Raw genomic sequence first — 12,471 nt, forward strand, 5'->3', positions numbered from 1 at the left:
TGGATAAGTTGTGAAGCTTGGTTATGACACTATCTGAAAACCTGGACGTTCAGTGGGTATTTAATAGATGTTGGCTGAGTCTGAATTTACTCTATGGCTGACTTCCCCTCACAAGCCAGCTATGTAGAATCCGTTAATACAGGGGTTGGCAAACTACAGCCAGAGGCCAAATCTGGCCCACCACCTGTTCTTGTGTATAAAGTTTTATTATAACACGCCTACTCACGTCCGTTTGTGTATTGTCCATGTGGTTGTGATAGCGACTATGTGACTCGAAGTATGAGATATTCACTGTCTGGCCCTTTCCTGGAAAACTTCGTTGATCCTTGGTCTGATATAATAACCATATTTTCTGTCACCTTCTCATAACATGGAACCACCTCAGATAGAAGTTCAGGTATGTGTATTTGGAGAAGGCAAGGATGAGGCCTCACTGATGCGCCTGCGTGAAATCAGGACTGGTAAGGTTGTTTGGGGCACAGTAAGTGCTGTCTCTGCTACCACCCTGTCCCTGCTCAGTCTGCTAACACATTTTGGTTTGCATCCAAATTTTTTTAGCATGTCTTGTACATCGTAAAACATGCCTGTATTTAATAGGAGGCATTTAAAAAAATTTTGTCTTTAATGTTTATTTATTATTGAGGGACAGAGAGACACAGAGCATGAGCAGGGGAGGGGTAGAGAGAGGGGAAGACACAGAATCTAAAGTAGGTTCCAGGCTCTGAGCTGTCAGCACAGAGCCCGGCGCAGGGCTTGAACTCACAAACTGTGAGATCATGACCTGGGCCGAAGTCGGTCGCCTAACCAACTGAGCCATCCAGGTGCCCCAATAGGAGGGATCTTTTTAAAGATGGGATTGAAAAGTCAAGCTACTGATGGCCTACAAATGATTTAACACTTAATGGTTTGCAAAATTCAGGAACTTTTTTTTTTTTTTTTAGAAAAAGTTGGGGTATTCTCCATCATGAATGAACACCAAAGAAAAGAAATAGTGTTAAATTGGATGTTACTTAAGTTAAATAAATTAATTATTTCCTTTGAGTTTAAATTGTCATTTGTAGAATTTCTTTTCTGTAATTTAAGGAACACATAATTTGAGAGAGGTAAGAAAGTGATATGGGTTCCACATCTCATTCTACAAAGCAGACAGGATGCTTTCAATCACAAAATTTCCATATTATATTTGTTAACCAAATCGCATTGACGGTTTCAAACTTCGTCCTCCGTTTCCATAAAACATCTGAAACTTATTAGAAAGTGAACATTAGCAGAATGGATTCAAAGTTCCAAAAAACTCAGTTTTCACTCCCCTACTTACAATCCTTGTGAACTGTGTCCGTGGGTGAAGATTTCCCTACCTATAGAAATATATTTGCGTTTAGAATATAAAGCTATAGTATTAATTTCTAAGTATATAAGGCAACAGCTAAAAATTTGAGTAGAAATTCCCATCATTCATTCATTCAGCAAAAATATGTTGGACACCAATGACGTACTAGCCCCTGGTTATACACAACATCCAACCTAAACACGTTAGCAATCCTGATGGAGCTGGAGAAGACAGATAAGAAGTAACAGTTAAATTTCTTTTTTCAAATTTTGATAAGCACTATAAAGAAAATGAATAATGTGAAGGGATAGCGACAAACGTGGTAAAAACCATCTCAGCTGGACCATGGTGGTTGCGGAAGGTAGACAGGAGGCAATAGCTGGACGTGCAAAGGCCCTGAGACATGAACGGGCTTGGTATTCAGTGAACCGAAAAGATGACCGTGTGCTTGGAGAAAGAAGAAAGAAGGTGACGTTGCAGAGTGCTATGACAAGAGAGAAGCACAGGTTAAGGTTGTATATTTTTTAAATGAAAATGTTGTGTTTTTACTCAAATAGAGACCATTACGAGAAAGCTTGTCTGGATGAACTTTTGATGTGTCTTTCACGCCACATTATTTCTCATCTATTTATCTTGGAAATCTCCAGCTACGGGAAAGGTAGCGATTGTATAATATGACACACCCTTTTGTAGATAATTATATAATGCCACTAGGGTGAAAGCATTTAGAGAGAAGAGGTAATTTCACTCTTTTCAGCCTGGAATTTTTAGTAAAGATAAAACATTTCAAGCTGTCTCCGATACATCGCCATCTCTGCAGAGAATCAAATTACTTTCCTTTCTCCTTTCTACAAAAGATGCATGTCTTAACTTATCATGCTACATAAAAACATTTATGTAAACCCTACAGATCGCATCCCCGAGAAACCACGAGACTCAAAAGAGAGTAATTAATGCGGGACTCATCAATATATGTTTTATCTTTAACTTTTTTGCAAAGCCACACAGTGCGGCAATTTATGATGCTACAATAGGGAACTTGACAGGGAATGACAACTTTTGAGATGGTAGTGTTTTGCAGGTGATAATTTATGATGCCGTCACTTAATCCATGTAAGGATATGATCTCAGCTGATATTGCAGACCACATGGAAATTTAGAGGATTCTTAATAAAGTGATAAAATAAAGATGATGATAATTATTAGAATGAAAGCCAGTTATCCCTAAGCAGCTGGACAGAAGAGAAAGGTCAGGATTAACGACCCTTTAGAGCCAAGAAGGGAACTTGGCACCTTCTGCGTCGTGGGCTATTCTGCTTTGAAGGGCTTGGTTGTGAAAGGGCGTGCTGGTAGGTATCCCGTTAATATCGCTCACCATCGAATAGGATCAATACAGAAGTGGCAAAGGTAGAGTTTCAAGTTCTATAGTTTCCACCTGCAATTTCACTGGTAAATGGAAAAGCCTGGATTGATTACTTAGAAGATTAAATTGCTATTATTGCTAGGCTGTTATGGGGAGTAGATTATATATCCTTTGTAAGCATGCTCTTTGGAGGAACATGCGTTATGTCTTGGAAAGAGCAAGATTAAGAGTCAGAAGACTTAATCTGCTCACCGCAGATTAAGTGTGACCTTGGACAAGTCACTTAAATCTCTTTGTCCATTTCCTAATCAGTAAAATAAGAGCCAGAATATATTCTCTTTTGCCTACTTCACTAGAGTTTCTCAGTCAAAAGAAAACGTTTGGTTATCTGTGAAGCACTATACTTTTGCATTAATCATTATAGTTTGTTTTATAGTAGGAATCAAGAGATTACTATATGGTCACTTCAATGTGTTTGTGCCTTGTCACATTTTGGGGATCCGAGAGACATCTGCGCCTTAGGAGATGACACATTGTGGGAGAGGGGTTGTGTATGTACTTTACCTTTTTAGTTATACTTGGTTTCATAAAAATAAAAAAAAAAAAACCTGTAGCATTCTTCCTTTTGCATAAGATTCTAAGGTGTGATTAGGAGACTAGAACTCTTACAAGGAAAACAAAACAGCTGGATAGGCTTCAACCAGTCCAAACTCTCTTATACTCTCACTTGGTGGTTACAAAAATTATAAATACAGCTGCCTATTGGCCATCTCTTTTGGATGTCTCCCAGACACTCAGTGTGTCTGCAACCAAATTTGTTTCTCTTCCTTCAAATAATATCATCACCTCTTTCATTGCCAAACCCAGAAACCTGGGAGTCAGTTCAGATTTTTCTTCTTGGTCAAGTCCCACATCTATACCCAACACCAATCCTGTAGATTCAATTTCCTTAATTTAGTGTACGACCATACATTCCGTTCTACTTGTGTTGCCTCTGCCTTGATTCTGACCCTTATTTTCTCATGGCCAAATTGCTATAGTAAATTTCTAAATGGCCTTTTTTTTTTTTTTTTTTTTGGTCTACAACCAGCTCTTATAAATCATCCTCTTCTCTGATGGCAGACTAACTTCCTAAATTGGAGATCTGACCAAATTTTCCCCCTGTTCAAAATTTGGTAATGCTCCCCAGGGCTTCCAAGTGACAGCATCTTTGCAGATATGATTTTGTTTTCTGCCCCCCATGTCTACCCCCAATCGAGTGTCATTATCCACATCCGGCAGCATGTCCTTTGTTCTGTCTATGTCATGCTGTTTCATACTTCTACACTTTCACACGTGATGTGAACACAGTCTAGAAAATGCCTTTCCCCGTTATAAGCCAGAATAAACAATTGTCTATTCTTCAAACTTCAGCCCTATCACTGTTTCTTTCTAGAAGACTTCTTGAGGCCTATTCATTTTAGTGTCGCTTCTCTGGGCTCTGAGAGTGCCCTGTGTACTTACCACTGTATTCTAGAAGTAGATACTGCACTAATCCTAATTAATTCCAATCTTGATGTTTTCCTGGGTATCCCTAGATTCTAACAGTGATAGACACATCACCTGGTATTCAGTAATTCAGCTTTTTTTGCATGAATGAATCGGCACTTCTAATACGGCGGCCATGCCAGAAGAGAAGATAAAAGTCGTACCCTGATGGGTTGAATGAAACAAGGGAAGCCAAAGTGTAAAGGCGTTTCCTGTGAAGGCATTGAAGTGAAAACTTAAGGAGGCAAAAGGGAACAAATGGAAAAAGAATGGGAAGCAAGGAGATCAAGAGAAGTTCAGGACGAATCTTACAAAAAAAGTGTTCTAGCCAAGGGTTGACATGTCAATTCAGTTATGGAGAACAACCTCGAAGTTATCAGACACCATGTGTTTTGCAGCGTGCGAGAGACAAGGAATAGTCAGTGCAAAGACAAGAGTGTGTTTCGAGAATATACAGAAGGCCTGTTTGGCTGGAGCAGAGTGAGGGAGGGTGTTATGGGCTGACATGTGTCCCCTCACATTTCATATATTGGAGCCCTAACCTTTAGTACATCAGAATGTGACTGCATTTGAAGGTAGGGCCTTTTAAGAGATGATTCGGTTAAAATGAGGCCATTAGCGTGGGCTCTAATCCTATTCAACTGGGATCCTTATAAGAAGAGAAAATTTGGGCACACAACAAGACACCAGAGGGAAAACCACGTGAGGAATATTGCGAAAAGGTAGTCATTTGCAAGCCAAGGAGAGACAGCTCGGAAGAAACCAAACCCGGTGACACTCTGATCTTGCTTGCATTTCCAGCCTCCAGATCTGTGAGAAAATAAATGTCTGTTGTTTTAGTCACCCATTCTGTGGTATCCTGTTATGCCAACCCTAGCAAATTAATATAGAGGGGAAGAATCGTAGATATAGTCAGCAAAATAACAGGAGTTTGAGCAGAGGGTGTGAGGGAAAATTATGTTGTGGGGCCTTATAGGTCATTGTAAGGACTTAAGGTTTCATTCTAGTGAAATGGAGAGCCATTGGAGGATTTGGAGTGGATAAATACTGTGATCTGGCTTTTACCTTCATGGAGACTGGGAGCTGAAAATGGAGGGGTCACACTGATAAGGCATTCAAAGTTGTCAATTGTGTGGGAGAGAAGGACATCGGGAGTGCTTCCTCCCTTCCATTTAACAGCTGGAAAAAAAATGAAGACCCAGAGTGGGAAAACAGGATCCAAAAGTGACTTGCCCAAGATAACAGAGTACGTGTGTCGCTCTCCTAGAATAGGAGCCAGGCATTCAGTGCTCTTCACTACTTAGTGCTTGGAGAGAATCGCATTTGGCGTCTCAAGGAGAGAATGCGAGTGTTATTGCATAATGTTTTGGGGAGGCTGGATGTATTTGTGTGAGCAGATATGCTGTGATACCCTCAGCTGCCCATCCATGTCTCTGTGACTCAAGGACCCGTAGCTTGAAAGACTGGCAGGAGCAAGTGGAAATTATTCACGGGCTATAGTCACAGACTGTTTCCACGGATGTCCTTCATGGTGGATCATTTCATTGATAGGACAATTTTCAGAGATGACAATAGCAAAGGCTGATCTCCAAACTGTTCTCCAACATACTAGGACAATGGAGAATTCTGATTTTAGATTAATAAAGAATTTGTCTATGTGTGTGTATACATATGTGTGTGTGTGTGGGTGTATATATCTCATATGTAATTTATGTAATACATATACAGCGTATATATATATGTACATATATATGATATAGTATTAGACTATATCATATATATTATAATGTATATATACAATAGAGAGACATCAAACTTGAAGATAATAAAATATGCTTAACAGTTGACTTTCCTTATTTGGGGGATCACAGTCTTGTACTACATTTGCGTCAATATCTGAAAATTGTGAGATATATAAATACACACACACACACACACACACACACACACATACTTCGATAGTCTAATTGTTTCAAGTTGTTCCTGTTGCTCTGTTTTGGCCAGAAGAGGGAACTTTGATTTATTTTTAGGGTCATTTATTCTTCTGTGTGAAAAATTGGAGAGGACAAAAGTAAAATTGGGAAGACCAGTTGAGACCTATTATTGCGGTCTTAGATGATGATGGCTTAGACACAAATGGTGATATATGTGATGGCTCTAGGTGGAAGGAGTTGTGATATATTTGAGAAATATGTTGAACAGGACAAGGTCCTAAAGCAATTTATAAAATACTTTTTCTAGATTTACTTTGATAATCCAAATAACTGTGAAATCAACTACTGTGACTCAGCACGTATTCTTGGATCTTGCTCACAAGGATTCATGGATAAGATCCCCAGATCCAAGATCCATGCTCATTGGGCTAAGAACCTGGTAGTTTGTGACAAATTTGGAAGGAAAGAGTTAGCAAGTCACAGAGGATGTGGAGCAAAAGATTGCATTTCAGGGTATAGTGGCTAGGATATTTGGGTCTCTCCCCATAGTGGAAATTCCCATGAAGTTTGTAGTGACCAGAAGGGAAGAGGAAGTTCCTTTTGTGTCTAGGCCCAGTGGGACATGTCCTTTGACATCTGACATGTTCACAGCTACTCAGGCACAAAGTTCCTACTAATCCTTACACAGAAAGCTGGGCATCATCAAATTTTACCTAGGATCCAGGAAAAGTGTATTTACATCCTCCATGTTTTCTTTCATATAATTCATCAAGATTCAGGTGCCATGATTAACTGATGTAATCAGTTGGGAATAGAGAAGAGCCATAGCCTAAGAAATACCCGGATGAGATGATCTCTTGGGATAACAAGATAACACATAACTTTAACTTCTATGGAAATGCCTCACGGGAAGACCAAACAAATTCAAATAGCTGATGTCAGATCTTTCCTGAGTGAGCAGAGGAAAAATAAAATGTGGGGATTTGATGTCGGTACAGGGGAAGGAATCAAATCAAGGGAGAAAAGAGAAAAGAGGCAGATGGCTTTGTGCTTTATCAAGGGTTTCCATTCTTAGCTAAAACTGACCAACGACGGGGAGAAAAGGTGACCAGAGCATTTTTGTCGTGCTTGGTTGTGAATGCACATTTTTTAAATGTTTTATATAAACAAATTTCTCTTACAAGGCAAATATGTGCCCAGGTGATTTGTAGATTTGTGTTAACAAATAGCTTTTCAGTGGCAGAAATGTGGAAAAATGGCATAGAACAAATCTTTTTAAAGAAAATTCTAAAGAACAAGGGCTAAAATAAGCAACCCATTAGAATATAAGATCTTTCAGGGACTTTGGAGGAGGGACCATGTCTGATGTATTCAGTTAATCTCCAACACCTATCCCTCATGCCTGTACACGCTAGGTGTTCAGCAAATATTTATTGACTAAAAGCCTGAGGTTTGGGAAATAAAAACATTCCGTGGACAAATGAGTTTGGAAATTCTATATCCAAAGTCCTTTTTTTTTTTTTGTAAATTCACAACACATATTAGCCTGCTAAAGATTCCTAAAAGACCTACAGCAAGAAAACTTTATTTTTTTTGAGTCCACTGGATTTTCACCAATATCTTTGAACTGTTTTTCAGTGGATACCTGTCAGCATCCTACAGAAATTCTGCTGTAACCCCACATATTTTTGAGGAGGCAAAGCTGATGGTAAAGACAAGAATTTGAAGAGATGACTGTGAGTTCACATCACATCCTTGTTACATTGAATCCAAAATATATATATTTTTTATTTGTAGAAAAAATATTCAAGTTAAACCTGTTTATTGTCTGAGCTGGACTTGGTAGGTAACAAGTAGAAAGCAACTTTTATTTTGCTTCTGCCCCTCCAAAACTGATATTCACCTTCAACCCCCAGGTTCCACTAACCAGTAAATCTCTGGGAAGTTCTCCATTGGCTTTCCTAGTTACCAACAGGTGATAAATTAAAACAAAACAAATCCCCAAGCCCTACTTTTTTTTCAGGTAGTGAAAAGTCTGGTGCAGTAGAAAGTCTAATCCATATAAACGTTAGCCATCTCCTCTCACAGCTCTGTTATCACTCGTGTTGGAAATCTGGGACTAGGAGAAGGGGCCAGGTTGATCGCCTCACTTCCTTCTCTTTGTATTGTTGCCCCCTTCCATGGCTGTGGTTTCTGTTCTCTCCAGAGACAGGGAAAGTTGGGCAAGCAAGGGGAAGATGGAAAAGTGGAGTAAACTTGACTCATGTTATAATTTTTTAAAAAATGTTTTGTTTTTGAGAGAGAGAGAGAGACAGAGCGTGAGCAGGAGAGGGGCAGAGAAAGAGGGAGACACAGAAACTGAAGCAGGTTCCAGGCTCTGAGCTGTCAGCATGGAGCCTGACGTGGGGCTCGAACCCATAACCTTGAGATCATGACCTGAGTCGAAGTCGGTCGCTTAACCGACTCAGCCACCCAGGTGCCCCTGTTATTGTAAATGTTTATGTTTATTTTTGAGACAGAGAGAGGGAGAGAGAAAGGGGGAGGGGATGGGCAGAGACAGAGCGAGACAGAATCCAAAGCAGGCTCCAGGCTGGGAGCTGTCAGCGCAGAGCCCGATGCAGGGCTCGAAATCACGAACTGTGAGATCGTGACCCGAGCCGAAGTCGATCGCTTAACTGACTCAGCCACCCAGGTGCCCCGACTTGTGTTATTATAAATCTGTTGTGATCCTTTGAATGTAGTGGACTCTGAATGTAGCTTGACTTTGCTCTCGTGGGACATTTGGTGAGGTGTGGTTTTTTTTTTTGTTTTTTTTTGTTTTAAGATACCTCCCTTTGTCTACATTATAGGATGTCATGCAGTAATTGCTCTGCTGACTGTAGTTACGCCTTCTCAGACTAGCCAGTTATGTCTTCTTCATTCTCTTGGCTTCTAGTGGCACATCCCCACTCATGGGGTCATGTTACCCTTCCAGGAGATCTTTCCCATGATGACCCAATCCACCTTTCTTAAGTAGGGTCTTTATTTGCCCCACCAAATTCTGGAAGTGCTAATTACTCCTAATATATCTTGGTCGTAGACCCCAGAAAAAAGTAGTTCAGGCCACAGTCCCCTGTGTTTTCAAGTATGAGTCAGACATCAGTTCCTAGGTCTCATAAAGTCCAGAAGACATATATCAAACTCTCCCAGTGGTTTCACTGACATCTCTCTCTTTTGGTTTGCGTTAAGGAAGAAACGCATCTAATGGCGTCGGAGCATGAGGATGAGGGCACTTACTAAATTGATTACGACTTCCAAGTAATCCTCAGTGCCAGCTTCCTTAGAGTCTTGCTTGATGGGTTAGAGATTGCCAGTGCGGTAACGTGGGGGGAATGCCTCCATAACCTCTCAGGAGTCCCCCTCAATAGGTAAGCCACCACCTAGCTTTGTGAGGCTCGTTGGCACCCGCCTATATCGGGCCTCTTCTGAAACACTTAGACGAGAGAAATTGCCCCATTTAATTTCCCGTTGAAGATGACTTAATGTACACAATCCACACTAATAATTTTTATGAGGAATGAGCAAGAGGAACCAAAGCTGAAATAAGAACCAGCCAGGAGTATAACCGCCAGGACTTAATCATGGTTCTTATAATGCGTAAAGCCTACAAAATCAGAGAAAAAAATGGAAAGTATTAGTTTTATGCACCAATTATTAGCTTCATATGGTGAGTTTTACAACCATTAGAATGCGGACGGAGATGGAATATCGCTTGTAAAAGGCTCACTTTGCCCTACTGCCCAGTTCATGGCCATCAGACAACAAATTAATTTCCCCTATAAAGACTCATCCATGATAGGGCTTGTCCTCGTCCTTTGGCTTTGATTGCGTTTGACGTTTACAACAATACCTTTGTTTGCTCAGCCATCTTCCGTTGTCAGCACTGGCTCCAAATGAGCCCAAACACATTAAACCATGAGAAATGATACTAGAGTTAGGAGTCTCAGTTATAAAAAGAGAAGGCAGTTCATACTGAATGTCAACTCTCTGCCTCACGTCCAGGCATCCCCTCTGCAGGTGGAAGAGACATGGAAAGCACATTGCCCACATACGGTATGCTTGGCTTTGGCTACTCAGTGCCTCTTTAAAAGTTGACTAGGTTCCATCATTTAAAAACCAAGAGCTTCGGGGCGCCTGGGTGGCGCAGTCGGTTAAGCGTCCGACTTCAGCCAGGTCACGATCTCGCGGTCCGTGAGTTCGAGCCCCGCGTCGGGCTCTGGGATGATGGCTCGGAGCCTGGAGCCTGTTTCCGATTCTGTCGGAATTCTGTCTCTCTCTCTGCCCCTCCCCCGTTCATGCTCTGTCTCTCTCTGTCCCAAAAATAAGTTAAAAACGTTGAAAAAAAAATTTTTTAAACCAAGAGCTTTAACGACAAATTTCTGTTTAATTTCTCTTAAAGGCTCAGCTATTCAGGCAACAATGGCCTACTTCTCCACATGACAAGCAGCTGGTGCTGGGGAGCAGCAGACCGCTCTCGAGCAAGCCTGTGCTTCCCAGTTTGCCCACAAGACTTACCCACTGGCATTCTTGCTGCCCCTACAGATGGCGTTCTGGACTCCTACTGTTGTCCAAGTTTGGAGAAATCTTTCACACCTTAGCCCCTTCCATTTTCAAAGGCAGACAACTCCAACTTACCCTGAAGAGCCTTCTTTGATCTGAATGGTTGAGACAATCCCTTAACCCCCAGATTGTTTCGAACGTTATTTGGTTTCTCTCTTCTAGTCTCTGCCAGCGCATTCTCCCCCCAGAGAGTTTGTTCTGTTCTTTTGCTTTAAAAAGGAAAACAAAGTGTGACTACACATCTATTCTCCAAAGACCACAGCTCTTCAAGGCTGAGAGCCAGATGCCTGATTTGTTTTCCATCCCGAGCTGTACATACAGAAAAAGTCACCGACACAAGGCCATTCTGCTTTTGACCTTCCTAGGGCTGAATGCACAGCCAGTCAACACTGGAGCTGAAAATAGAACCCAGGACTTTCAAATCATTGTTCTGCTTGCTGGGCCGTGCTTCCTCCCATAAGAACTTGGTTAAACAACGTCCTGTTTTGCAATAGCAGAAATCATAATATACGTATGAGAAAGTAGGCACAGAAGGAACACAGGTCTCACTCTCGGGAAAGATGGCATGGTAGCATAAAAGGAGCGTGAGTTCATTTCTAGCACTGCAACTTACGGGTTGGGTGCGCTCAAGAAATGTGCGTTGAATCATCGACTTTGTAATGTGTGGCATTTTGAACAGGAGTTCTCGCTGAGTGCCAAGAATGTATTTGCTTGGCAACCCACAGAGAGGAAATTTAGGACGTTAGAAAGGTTATCATGAAAATGACTGAGCTGGTATATAAAGATGATCAGGGACCTGGAATCTGGGTGTGAGTTTTCAGCAGAGGGTACCAAGGGTCATGGGAAGGACCGTGAGGTTTGGGAACACTGGGATTCTTGGCTTGGTGTCTGAATAATAGGAGGGCTGGAATTAGTGGATACTTTTCCAAGCTCCCAGGAAGAGTTCAGAACTCTCTCTTCTGTGCCACCACCGTGCAGAGGGCTTGCCTTTCTCAGGGCTCAACACACTGCATTGGTTTTCAGTAAGCTCCCTGAGGGCAGCACTGTGTGGTTTTCACTGCCCCTGTGCCTCACACAGCCCATCCCAGAAGGCAGCAAAGCAGAGCTTAGAACCAGACTGAGTTGGAGTGTGGGCTTTACAATCTGTCAGCTGTGAGACTTTGGACAAGTGACTTTTTTCTGTGTCTCAATTTTCTCATTTGTAAAACAGAGATAGTAATAATTGTTCCTACCTCAAACAGTCATTATGAACATTAAATGAGTTACCACTTATGAAATTGTTAGAAGGATATTTGGTACATAATCAGCATTCGTTAATTGTTAGTTGCTAGAGGCCCGCCATATATCATTTATGAATGGATAGTGTAGCTAACAATATAGGATAGTTAGAATATAGCAGGTGACTTACTTTGTGTGGATTACTGCATGCAATTCATATATATATATATATATATATATTCATATTTGAGAAAGAGAGCGTGAGCAGGAGGGGAGGGGCAGAGAGGGGGGAGGGACAAAGTATCCAAAGTGGGCTCCACGCTGACAGCAGTGATGCAGAGCTCGAACTCACAGACCATGAAATAATGACCTAAGCTGAAGTCAAGAGGCTCAACCGACTGAGCCACCCAGTGGCCCGTACCCTATGCAGTTTTCAAAGCAGGTGCATGTGACAGTTATTCCTATGGCTACATATTGCAGATGAGGCACTGAGGCACAGA

At 41.4% G+C, this 12,471-nt stretch overlaps 1 long non-coding RNA gene across 1 annotated transcript; it reads right to left on the reverse strand.

Annotated features, from left to right (window-relative positions):
* Nucleotides 1-7,917: 7,917 nt before the first annotated feature.
* LOC131519103 (uncharacterized) lies at nt 7,918-11,188 on the reverse strand. The gene is made up of 2 exons (XR_009265463.1): nt 10,709-11,188; nt 7,918-9,797 (listed from the first exon to the last, which is right to left on the reverse strand). It is a non-coding gene; the product is annotated as an uncharacterized LOC131519103 (long non-coding RNA).
* Between the last annotated feature and the right edge of the window lie 1,283 nt (nt 11,189-12,471).

Source organism: Neofelis nebulosa, chromosome 8 (assembly GCF_028018385.1).
Source record: "Neofelis nebulosa isolate mNeoNeb1 chromosome 8, mNeoNeb1.pri, whole genome shotgun sequence".
Lineage (NCBI taxonomy): Eukaryota > Metazoa > Chordata > Mammalia > Carnivora > Felidae > Neofelis > Neofelis nebulosa.